Source organism: Tursiops truncatus, chromosome 15 (genome assembly GCF_011762595.2).
Source record: "Tursiops truncatus isolate mTurTru1 chromosome 15, mTurTru1.mat.Y, whole genome shotgun sequence".
Lineage (NCBI taxonomy): Eukaryota > Metazoa > Chordata > Mammalia > Artiodactyla > Delphinidae > Tursiops > Tursiops truncatus.
The window spans coordinates 54,773,478-54,786,548 of NC_047048.1; the positions used below are offsets into that span (position 1 = coordinate 54,773,478).

General features: G+C 42.7%; 2 pseudogenes; one reads left to right on the forward strand and one right to left on the reverse strand.

Annotated features, from left to right (window-relative positions):
• Nucleotides 1–3,219: 3,219 nt before the first annotated feature.
• Nucleotides 3,220–5,241, forward strand: LOC101325366 (mitochondrial nicotinamide adenine dinucleotide transporter SLC25A51-like; annotated as a pseudogene).
• Nucleotides 5,242–6,109: 868 nt separating this feature from the next.
• On the reverse strand, nt 6,110–7,085 carry LOC101325088 (PDZ and LIM domain protein 1 pseudogene; annotated as a pseudogene).
• Between the last annotated feature and the right edge of the window lie 5,986 nt (nt 7,086–13,071).

Here is a 13,071-nt window from a genome sequence, read left to right on the forward strand (position 1 = left end):
CGAACCTCTCCCAACAGATGCCACACTGAATCTAAGCCCTTCTACCTTTCAATTAGGCCAGCCACTTCCAGGTGATGGGGTGCGTGGTAAGAGCACTTAATGTTATGGGCATGAGTCCATTGCTGAACATTCTTTGCTGTGAAATGAGCTTCTTGATTCAATACAACAGTGGGTGAATTATCATGAAAGTGCATAAGGCATCCTGTGAGTCCACAGATGCTGTTGCTGGCAGAAGCATTACAGGCAAGGAAGGAAAATCCTTTGTACTTCAGGGTCACCCCTGCAGTGCTAATAGCTGGCCACTTTTCTGTATTACCAGCTAATTGTGCAGACCCAGATGTAAACCAGTTTCAAGTGTTTTCCTCAGTCAGTTGGTCATCAGGAACATTTCATAAGGCCATAAGCATGGATCGAAAGAGAGCAGAAAATGCAACAGGAATTCATGTCAAAGGAGTCTGAGCCCCCTGCTCGTGCAACCTACTCAGGTTTTCCCAACTTACTCAAATCTGATCTCTTACATACCATTTACGTTTGATGTTAAATTGCTTCTACACATGCTCAAACTTATGGCCAAGTGTGTTCATTATGGGAAGTTCAGGCCACAGGACTACCTCATGTTCTGAAGTTAGGAGTTCAGTATCTACCAAGGCCCAGTAGCAAACCAGAAGCTACTCTCAAAAAGAGAATAGTTATCTCCAGAAGTGGATATTTTCTAAAAACCCCCAGAAATCAAGCTGTTGTTCTTCTGTTCATGTTTGTGAGAAGCTCCATACATCAACTGTATTTGCCACACTTTGAGCATCATTGGACCTGCTGGAGCATAAGCACCAGGTTGTAGAGCAGCTTGTATTACAGCCTGGACTTATCACAGAGCTTCATCTTTCTCTGGTTTAACTTGAAACTGTCCTTCTCATGAGCAACTCTGTAGATGAGTCAAGAGAGTATACTCACCTGTGATATATGTTGCCTCTCAATTCCAAAAAGGTCTACCAAGAGTTATGTACCTTTGTTCATGGCAGGTGGTACAAGGTGTGGAACCTGGTCTTTTGCCACAGACTACTGAAACCCTGGAAACTACACTCAGGTGACAACTCCCTGGATTTTCATTGGCTGTATCTCCCATAATGTGGTTCATATATGTCTTAATAAAGGCATCTAAAGTTCTTCTTCCTGCTCATCAAATCCAATCAGCATAATCTTAATATAGTGAACCAGTGTTATGTTTTGTGTAATGTCAAGTCAATATCTCTGTAGACTATATTATGGCAGAGAAAAGAATAGACCTGGCCCCATGGTGCTGTGAAGGTATGTGGTGACCACTGATAGGTAAAAGCAACTTTCTGGTGGTCCTTGCAAGTTGATATGAAGAAAAAGGCATTAGCTGGGTCAGCAGCTATATACAAAGTTCCAGGGGCCATTTTGATTTGCTCCAGGAACATTTTAATTTTTTTTATATTTTATTATTTTTAAAAATATTTACTTATTTATTTGGTTGCTCTGGGTCTTAGTTGCGGCATGCAGGATCTTCCTTGTGGCATGTGGGATCTTTAGTTGCAGCATGTGGGTCTTTTTAGTTGTGGCATGTGAACTCTTAGTTGCGGCATGCATGCAGGATCTAGTTCCCTGACCAGGGATCGAACCCGGGCCCCCTGCATTGGGAGAACACATCCATATAACCACTGGACCACCAGGGAAGTCCCTCCAGTAAAATTTTTAAATCTGACCTTGCAATCATAATTAGAGTCCCTGACTCAGTTAATAATAACCCACAGTCAATCTCCAAAATTCATTTGAGCTCTGCACAGGCCAAACTGGTGAGTTTAAATATGATAGATATCACCATCCCTGCTTCTTTCAAGTCTTGGACTGTGGCATTAATCCATAGAGTTCCCTGAGTGATGCTGTTTTTCTTCTGGTTTTCTGTTTTACTTCTTAGTAGGGAAGGGAAGTTGTAGGGTCTTTCATTTGTCAAGCTTACACACCAAAAAGGCAAGGCACAGGCTGGGTTATACCCACTGCTGAGGAGCCAATTCTAGACTGCAGCTAAGCAGTTTTATATTCTGCAACTCTATTCTGAGGGGTGGTGGTGGATGGGACAGGAAGCCTCATACCTCCTCAGAACCCAAGAGGCAGTGGCAGCCTTCAGGGAACATAGGAAAGTGAGTAAGAAATGGCCCAGAGCCGCTCTCACAGACCTTCCATCCTCTTGTGTTCCGGGTGGGGGCGGGGGGTCACAAGGTGTTCTGCCAAAAGTCAGATTACCTGTGATTCAAACCTTTGCCTGTGAGGCTTATGTTGTTATATGCAAGGTTGCCAGGGTGCCCAGGTGGAGCCATTCCCCTACATGTCCACACCCTTTGGCCTTTTACATATTCAACCAAGAATTCTTGGTAGCAAAGGCCATCCCATCACATGCTCTAAGTAACTGATAATGGACAATCACATTGTCCTGGACTTTCTGCTGGCCAGTTACTGTGGTGTGTGTGTGGTTGCCAACACCTCATGCTGCACCTGGGTTTACGACATAGTTAACTGACTTGGCCCAGATGGAGAGTCATACTAGCATAGACCCTCTTGTCCAGTGTTGCCCAAGACATGAAACAGATTCGGTCTAAGTCTCTATCAGTGCACTTATGCTATAGAATTTAGAAGAATCAGTAGTCAATGAGAAATGTACAAAAATGTCTAACAATAATATCAGTGTCCACAAAGTCAATTTTGTTCTGTTGTTTCAAGTGGAGGCTATTCCTTTCTGATATCAGTGGCTATTGGGAGGTTTCTGATGAAGATTCAATGCTGGCCAGCATATTGGAGGGTGGCGGTGGCAGTCTGGGTTAAATTGGCCAAATTCCCTGCAGACAAATAGCTCAGAGTGAGATTAGGTACCTCCCTTTACCCCTGACATCCCAGGCTCTAAAGTGTTTTCTTCCCATCAGCCAGGGTCCTTCCACAGCCAGATAATCAGAATGACCGGTTCCTGCACCTGTCACTCCATCATGTTTGAAGAATCCTTCCCGTGTCTTACCCACACCATAAACTCAGATTCATCCTAATGTGGCTCAGCAGTATATATACTTTGTACTACTCTTGAAAATTTCTCTCACCCCCTGACGTGTGGTCGCAACAGGACCACCTTAGGAGTTGTGGTGGAATATGAAAACCTCATATTCCTGATCATTATCATAGGCACAATTGCCTCAATTCAACAAATATAGCCAGATGGCAAAAGAAACACCAGATAAGAGTCACCCACCCTCCGTTCTTTTTTGCTACTCTGAAACTCCAGTAGCCCAGTTTCCCAAGAGGTAAGTATGGGAGGTACAGAAAGAAGGGTTAATTATGCAGTATGGGAATCTTACAAGCAGTCTAGGTCTCCTCCATCCCCCAGCATGACCAACATTCTATTTAAATAGGTGGTACTATTTCTAGGAATTGCTACTTTTAGACCCCAAAGTGTCTTTATGAAGAGTATGCTCCACTGGGAGCTGAGCCTACTTTGTCAGTTATCTTGGTCAGTTTTTCCTTTCAGAGGGGCCCATTCCATCCTTTAAGGGCACCTGCTACCTGGCAGTACGGGTTTGACAAGCTTGTGTATTCCAGTGATGTTCATCATCGAAAGATCCTTTCTCTTTGGCATCCACATGGGTCACAGAGGGTTTGGGTCTTGTGCAATGTGCTGCCATAAGGTTTGTCCCCATAGAAAATGAGAAAATGAAACTTTTTCATCCAGTTGTCCCACCACAGTGACTGCCTCAGTTGCCTCAGAGTCAGTGAAAATATAATAAGGTGCACTTGGGCTGGGGGTGGGGGGTTGTTTCCAGGCAAGCATTACAGTCTATAGCTCCCTCCAACTGAGCAGAGTTCCCTTTACCATGCACAGTTTTAAGCAGTTTTATTTGGGTATACCCCATCATCCTTTAATTAGCTAGTCTGTCTGTGAACCAGGCCCAGGTAGCCTCAGGAAACTGGGTGTAACAAAGCCTGGAAGAAGCTGGAGTGGCTGGCACAGACCCTCCATCTAAGATAGCCGTGTTTGGCCAATGAGTGGGCACTTTTTCATGTACCTGTCAGATGTCATTAATGCCTGGTTTAATTTCCTGGATATACCATTTCCATTAGTAATGGAGGCTTGTTTGGCAATACCCACTTTGTTGGTGTTCTTATTTCTGACCCATCTCAGGATAGGGATGTCAGTGTGTAGTACCACCTGCTGTTACTTTTTTAGCTTTTCAGTATCCACTAGAACCCAATAACAAGCACTGACAGTCTCTCAAATGGAGTATACCAGGTGGCAGTGTCAGGCACAGGTACTGCAAAGTGACATTCTCAAGTTGTTAAAAACATCATTCTCGGGAATTCCCTTGCGATCCAGTGGTTAGGACTCCGGTTTCACAGCTGGGGCCCGGGTTCGATCCCCGTTTGGGAAACTAAGATCCCACGAGCCAGGCAGCATGGCCAAAAAAACAAAACAAACAAGAAAAAACCATAATTCTCTGCACCAGTGCTGGGTTGAGGGCTCCTGGGCTCCCCCACTTGTGAGTGGGCGGCCATCAGGCATGGAGTCCGGCGCCTGTGATAATGGGTTTAAAAAAATCCATCTTGAAGAAGAAAGATCTTAAGCAATATAAATTCAGAAGCTCATGAAAAGAGGCCTCCAATCCTAACGTCTTCAAAACGAGATATATCACCTCATATTGCAAATGTTGGCGAAATGAAGCATTACTTGTGTGGCTGCTGTGAGCTTTCAACAATGTAGCAGCCACATTTCCCATTCGGAAAGTCCTCTTTCCAGTGACAGCTATATGGAATCAAAACCCGGGATGCAGTATTTCACTTGAGGAGGGATGGATTTCGAAACTTGTATCCCAGAATCCTTCTCCCATTAATGCAGAAGACAGCTATGCTGACACTTACGTTTTGCCTCTATGAGGATTTATCTTGCCTTCCCGGTAAGCCTATCAGTTCCCCGGAGTTTGCAATCCTGAGCCCAGCAGCAGTACTTGGGGGGTCAACAGAAGAAATTTTCACTCCATTGGAAAGAGTTCAAATATTGCTTCAAGACCACAAGCATCACGACAAATTTACAAACACCTACCAGGCTTTCAAGGCACTGAAATGCCATGGAATTAGTATTTATCGAGGTTTGGTGCCCATTCTTTTCTGTAACGGATTCAACAATGTCTTTTCTTTCTGTTTTTTGGCCTTTGAGGTCCCATTAAGGAGCATCCGTCTCCACTGTAGGTATCATGGAGGTGGGTGGTATGTCCTTCTAGCCCTCTCGGCCGGTGACAAGAGGGAACAAGACAGAGCTTTTCTAATGTCTGAACGATGTTCTCGGGAAGTGAAGCTGGGTTGGGGGGTTGGGTGGGAGGCCGACGGCTGCGTCCACACGGGCCTCCAGGCAGGCGTTGTGGGCCGGGGTCCGAGTCTTGGGGCAGCGTGGCTGAGGTTGAAGGACCGCGTGTGTCTGTCCAGCAAGGCTGCCACCATCTCGGGAGCCTGAGGACCTTGAAGGCCGAGATTCCTTTCCCTGCCCAGGCTCTCCGCTGGGAGTGAGCAACTCAGAGAACTGGATGGCAGACCCACCGCAAGGTACTGGAGACGGGAGCAGCATCCCCCCAACTCCCCCCGCCACCGGTGCTGCAGACTAGTGAAGGGCTGCCAGCGTGTGATCATCAACAGGTGAGTATGGGACAGGCACATTGGCCTGCTAGGAGGTATTTTGGGGGGGGGGGGCGGCGGGTTGGGGCATTTTTTTGTTTGTTTTTGAAGTCTATTTATTGAGTAAAAATGAAATCATTGTCAGACAGTAAATTCAGTTTGGTTCAAATTTGGCTGATGTTCATTTGCAGCAGAGATGAATGGAGGTGAAGAGAAGACACAGTGACGCTGGCAAGGGGACACCGAACAAAACCATTCTCTGCTGATTATAAAAGCAGACATCATGCAGCCAGTGTGAGTCACCTAGCAAAGGGGGACATGACGTTTAATAAGCAGGGATAAAACCAAAGTAATTAATAACTTTCAAGAAAAGAGAGGCCAGAGCTTTTAGAGGACAAGATGCAGAAGGGGCTCGTTGGAGAACAGTGTTGGGTGCAGAGCTGCCAGCTCACTTGGGGAACACAGTGATCACATCATCGGATCCCTCAGGTGGAGTGACCCACTCCCAGGCATGCTTTTCACAGTAGATCTGTTCCTCCACAAAGAAATGGTCTTTCTGTTTCAGGTTGGTGCCACAGTCGGTGCACACATAACACTCAGGGTGGTGGGGAAGGTCCCGCAGCTTCAAAAAACACGCCGGCAATGCCAATGCTACATTTATCACACATGAGCAATTTCTGGGTATTTCCAATTCATGCAGCCACTTTGGTGACTGGAGCCTTAACACTTCTGAATCCTGATGGCTTGTTGGGATCCCCTTTCTCCTCAGACTCCAAGATTTCCTGCAAAACCAGGAATGAAGAGAACTGTTTCAGAGCCTCATTTAACTCCTGTTTCTCTGAAGAAGACTTCAGAATCTTTGTCAATGACAAGTCTGCTTGGAAGCTGAGAATGGTCTAAGGCTCTGCCATTCATCTCCTGCCCACTGGCTGCTTTCTTTGACTCCAAGGCATAGTTGAAGTTGGAGATGTTTTCAGAAGAGTAGAAGTCAGCTGGGTTGTTGTACTGGTTTGTGATGACCCTGGGGGTAGAACTGGAGGCAGGTGAGATGGTAAAGGGCATGGAACTTTTGTTGTGGGCGCTTCCTATATGTAGGACCTCTTGGGGTTCAGAGACTAAATTCATCTTATATGAGTGATGTTTCCCTTCCTCTGTCACCAGAGGAGACCATATTTTCTTTCAGATCTGGCTACTATGAGAGTCACATTGTCTGTGCAGCCCTTGATTTTGTTCTGAGCTTCCAAGTGCATCATATTGCTGGTATTTTCCCCATCAATGGCTGTGATTACACACAGAATTAGCTATAGCAGCCTTGCTTCTGGGAGTGACCCAGGAACTAGTGAGAGGCTGCTTGAAATCCTTGCCCCCCACAAGGCAGAAGCTCCAGGGTCCCTGGCCATGAGGATTATTTGCAGGGTGGTCATAGCAAGGCGACGATGGGTGGCAACCCGAGGGGACAGATGGGGCAGGACACAGAGTGATGCACTGTGCTCCCCGGCAGCTGTTCTGCTAGGAGGTTTTGAATGCTGAAGAATGGCGATCAGCAGTGCAGAGTTTTAAATCTAGCGACAGCAACAGTAAACCAGCCAGCCCAAGAAGAGGTTATGCTGCAGCAGGAGCAGAATAAAATAAAACAAAAAAGATGAAAAAGTACACCTACATGTTCCTAGATGGAATTATATAACAAACATAATCGTATCAGTGTGGTAGATTGAGTTACAGCCTCCATTTATGACTTCCTTCTGTTGTGTTACAGACCCACACCTTTCCCAATGCCTCAGGGTAGGAAGACAGGAATTTTTCACTTCTGAATTTTAAACTAAGTCATATGATTGTCTTGGCCACTGAGATGTTGGTAGACAAGATGCAAGCTAATGATAAAAGTGTTTGCATGAATGGGAAATTGGTTCAAGATGGTGGAATAGAAGGACGTGTGCTCACTCCCTCTTGCAAGAGCACTAGAATCACAACTAACTGCTGAAAAATCATCGAAAGGAAGACCCTGGAACTCACCAAAAAAGATACACCACATCCAAATACAAAGGAGAAACCACAATGAGATGGTAGGAGGGGTGCAATCACAATAAAATCAAACCCCATAACCACTGGGTAGGTCACTCACAAACTGAAGAACAATTATACCACAGAAGTCCACCCACTGGAGTGAAGGTTCTGAGCCTCACGTGAGGCTTCCCAACCTGGGGTTCCGGAAATAGGAGGAGGAATCCCCAGAGGATCATTCTTTGAAGGCTAGCGGGATTTGATTGCACGACTTTGACAAGACTGGGGAAAACAGAGACTCCACTTTTGGAGGGGACACACAAAGTAGTGTGTGCATCAGGAAGCAGGGGGAAGGAGCAGTGACCCAATAGGAGGCTGAACCAGATCTACCAGATAGTATTGGAGGGACTCCTGCAGAGGTGGGGGTGGTTGTGGTTCACTGTGGGGACAAGGACACTGGCAGCAGAAGCTCTGGGAAGTATTCTTGGAATGAGCCCTCCCAGAGTCCACCATTAGGCCCACCAAAGAGCCTGTAGCCTCCAGTGCTGAATCGCCTCAGGCAAAAAACAAACAGGGAGGGAACTCAGCCCCACCCATTAGCAGAAAGCAGATTAAAGTTTTACTGAGCTCTGCCCACCAAAGCAACACTCAGCTCTACCCACCACCAGTCCCTCCCATCAGGAAACTTGCACAAGCCTCTTAGATAGCCTCATCCACCAGAGGGAAGACAGCAGAAGCAAGAAGAACTACAATCCTGCAACCTGTGGAACAAAAACCACATTCACAGAAAGACAGACAAAATGAAAAGGCAGAGGGCTATGTACCAAATGAAGGAACAAGATAAAACCCCAGAAAAACAACTAAATGAAGTGGAGATAGGCAACCTTTCAGGAAAAGAATTCAGATTAATGATAGTGAAGATGATCCAGGATTTCAGAAAAAGAATGGAGGCAAAGATTGAGAAGATGGGAGAAATGTTTAACAAAGACCAAGAAGAATTAAAGAACAAACAAACAGAGATGAACAATACAATAACTGAAATGAAAACTACACTAGAAGGAATAAATAGCAGAATAACTGAGGCAGAAGAATGGATAAGTGACCTGGAAGACAGAATGGGGGAATTCACTGTCTTGGAACAGGATAAAGAAAAAAGAATGCAAAGAAATGAAGACAGCCTAAGAGACCTCTGGGGCAACATTAAATGCACCAGCATTGTCATTATAGGGGTCCCAGAAGGAGAAGAGAGAGAGAAAGGACCCAAGAAAATATTTGAAGAGACTATAGTTGAAAACTTCCCTAACATGGGAAAGGAAATACCACCCAAGTCCAGGAAAGGCAGAGAGTTCCAGGCAGGATAAACCCAAAGAGAAACATGCCAAGACACATAGTAATCAAACTGGCAAAAATTAAAGACAAAGAAAACTTACTGAAAGCAACAAGGGAAAAATGACAAATAACATACAAGGGAACTCCGTAAGGTTAACAGCTGATTTCTCAGCAGAAACTCTACAGCCCAGAAGGGAGTGGCATGATATATTTAAAGATATGAACAGGAAAAACCTACAACCAAAATTACTGTACCCAGCAAGGACCTCATTCAGATTCAGTGGAGAAATCAAAAGCTTTACAGATAACCAAAAGCTAAGAGAATTCAGCACCACCAAACCAACTCTACAACAAATGCTAAAGGAACTTCTCTAAGTGGGAAACACAAGAAAAGAAAAGGACCTACATAAACAAACCCCCCAAAATTAATAAAATGCTAATAGGAATATACATATTGATAATTACCTTAAAAGTGAATGGATTAAATGCTCTAACCAAAAGACACAGGCTTGCTGAATAGATAAAAAAAAAAAAACAAGACCGATCTATATGCTGTCTACAGGAGACCCATTTCAGACCTAGGGACACATACAGACTGAAAGTGACAGGATGGAAAAAGATATTCCATGCAAATGGAAATCAAAAGAAAGCTGGTGGAGCAACACTCATATAAGATAAAATAGACTTTAAAATAAAGAATGTTACAAGAGACAAGGAAGGACACTACATAATGATCAAGGGATTAATCCAAGAAGAAGATATAACAATTATAATTATATATGCACCCAACATAGGAGTATTTCAATATATAAGACAAATGCTAACAGCTCTAAAAGAGGAAATCGACAGTAACACAGTAATAGTGACGGACTTTAAAACCTCACTAAAACCAATGGACAGGTCATCCAGAGAGGAAATTAATAAGGAAACACAAGCTTTAAATGACACAATAGACCAAATAGATTTAATTGATATTTATAGGACATTCCATCTGAAAACAGCAGATTACACTTTCTTCTCAAGTACACATGGAACATTCTCCAGGATAGATCTCATCTTGGGTCACAAATCAAGATTTGGTAAATTTAAGAAAATTGAAATCATATCAGGCATCTTTTCTGACCAAAACGCTCTGAGATTAGAATAGAATTATAGAGGGAAAAACGTAAAAAACACAAACACATGGAGGCTAAACAATACATTACTAAATAACCAAGAGATCACTGAAGAAATCAAAGAGGAAATCAAAAAATACCTAGAGACAAATGACAATGAAAACACGATGATCCAAAACCGATGGGATGCAGCAAAAGCAGTTGTAAGAAGGAAGTTTACAGCAATACAATCCTACCTCAAGAAACAAGAAAAAAAATAAACAATCTAACCTTACACCTAAAGGAACTAGAGAAAGATGAACAACAACAACAATAAAACCCAAAGTTAGTAGAAGGAAAGAAATCATAAAGATAAGAGCAGAAATAAATGAAATAGAAACAAAGAAAACAATAGCAAAGATCAATAAAACTAAAAGGTGGTTGTTTGAGAAGACAAACAAAATTGATAAACCTTTAGCCAGACTCATCAAGTAAAAGAGAGAGAGGGCTCAAATCAATAAAATTAGAAATGAAAAAAGAGAGTTTACAACAGACAACAAAGAAACACAAAGCATCATAGGAGACTACTACGAGCAACTCTATGCCAATACAATGGACAACCTAGAAGAAATGGACAAATTCTGAGAAAGGTATAACCTTCCAAGACTGAATCAGAAAGAAATAGAAAATATGAACAGACCAATCATAAGTAATGAAATTGAAACTGTGATTAAAAATCTTCCAACAAGGACTTCCGTGGTGGTGCAGTTGTTGAGAGTCCACCTGCCAATGCAGGGGACATGGGTTCGTGCCCCAGTCCAGGAAGATCCCACATGCCGCCAAGCGGCTGGGCCCGTGAGCCATGGTCGCTGAGCCTGTGTGTCCAGAGCCTGTGATCCACATGGGAGAGGCCACAAGAGTGAGAGGCCCATGTACTGCAAAAAAAAAAAAAAAAAAAACTTCCAACAAACAATAGTCCAAGACAAGATGGCTTCACAGATGAATTCTATCAAACATTTAGAGAAGAGCTAACACCCATCCTTCTCAAGTTCTTCCAAAAAATTGCAGAGGGAAGAATACCCCCAAACCCATTCTATGAGGCCACCATCGCCCTGATGCCAAAACCAGACAAAGGTACTACAAAAAAAGAAAATTACACACCAATATCACTGATGAATATGGATGCAAAAGTCCTCAACAAAATACTAACAAACAGAATCCAACAACACATTAAAAGGATCATACACCATGATCAAGTGATATTTATCCCAGAGATGCAAGGATTCTTCCATATATGCAAATCAATCAATGTGATACACCATATTAACAAATTGAAGAATAAAATCCATATGATCAACTCAATAGATGCAGAGAAAGCTTTTGACAAAATTCAACACCAATTTATGATAAAAACTCTCCAGAAAGTGGGCATAGAGGGAATCTACCTCAACATAATAAAGGCCATATACGACAAATCCACAGCCAACATCATTCTCAATGGTGAAAAACTGAAAGCATTTCCTCTAAGATCAGGAAAAAGACAAGGATGTCCACTCTCACCACTATTATCCAACATAGTTCTGGAAGTCCTAGCCACGGCAATCAGAGATGAAAAAGAAATAAAAGGAATACAAATTGGAAAAGAAGAAGTAAAACTGGCACTGTTTGCAGATGACATGATACTATACATAGAGAATCCTAAAGGTGCCACCAGAAAACTACTAGAGCTAATCAATGAATTTGGTAAGGTTGCAGGATAAAAAATTAATGCACAGAAACCTCTTGCATTCCTATAAACTAACAATGAAAATCAGAAAGAGAAATTAAGGAAACAATCCCATTCACCATTGCAACAAAAAGTATAAAATACCTAGGAATAAAACTACCTAAGGAGGTAAAAGATCTGTACTCAGAAAACCCTAAGACACTGATGAAAGAAATCAAAGGTGGCACAAACAAATGGAGAGACACATCATGTTCTTGGATTGGAAGAAGCAATATTGTCAAAATGACTATATTACCCAAAGCTATCTACAGATTCAATGCAATCCCTATCAAACTACCAATGGCATTTTTTACAGAACTAGAACAAAAAATCTTAAAATCTGTATGGAGACACAGAAGACCCCGAATAGCCAAAGCAATCTTGAGGGAAAAAAATGGAGTTGGAAGAATCAGACTCTCTGACTTCAGACTAAAATACAAAGCTACAATGATCAAGACAATATGGTACTTGCACAAAAACAGAAATATAGATCAATGGAACAGGATAGAAAGCCCAGAGATAAACCCACGCACATATGGCCAACTAATCTATGCCAAAGAAGGCAAGGATACACAATGGAGAAAAGACAGTCTCTTCAATAAGTGCTGCTGGGAAAACTGGACAGCTACAGGTAAAAGAATGAATTTAGAACACTCCCTAGCACCATACACAAAAATAAACTCAAAATGGATTAAAGACCTAAATGTAAGACTGGACACTATAAAACTCTTAGAGGAAAATATAGGAAGAACACTCTTTGACACAAATCACAGCAAGATCTTTTTTGACCCAGCTCCTAGAGTAATGGAAATAAAAATAAAAATAAAGAAATGGGACCTAATGAAGCTTAAAACTTTTGCACAGCAAAGGAAACTATAAGCAAGATGAAAAGGCAACCCTCAGAATGGGAGAAAATATTTGCAAACAAATCAACGGATGAAGGATTAATCTCCAAAATATAGAAACAGCTCATGCAGCTCAATATTAAGAAAACAAACAACCCAATCAAAAAAATGAGCAGAAGACCTAAATAGACATTTCTCCAAAAAAGACATACAGATGGCCAAGAAGCACATGAAAAGCTGCTCAGCATCACTAATCATTAGAGAAATGCAAATCAAAACCACAATGAGGTATCACCTTACACCAGTTAGAATGGGCATCATCAGAAAGTCTATAAACAACAAATGCTGGAGAGGGTGTGGAGAAAAGGGAACCCTC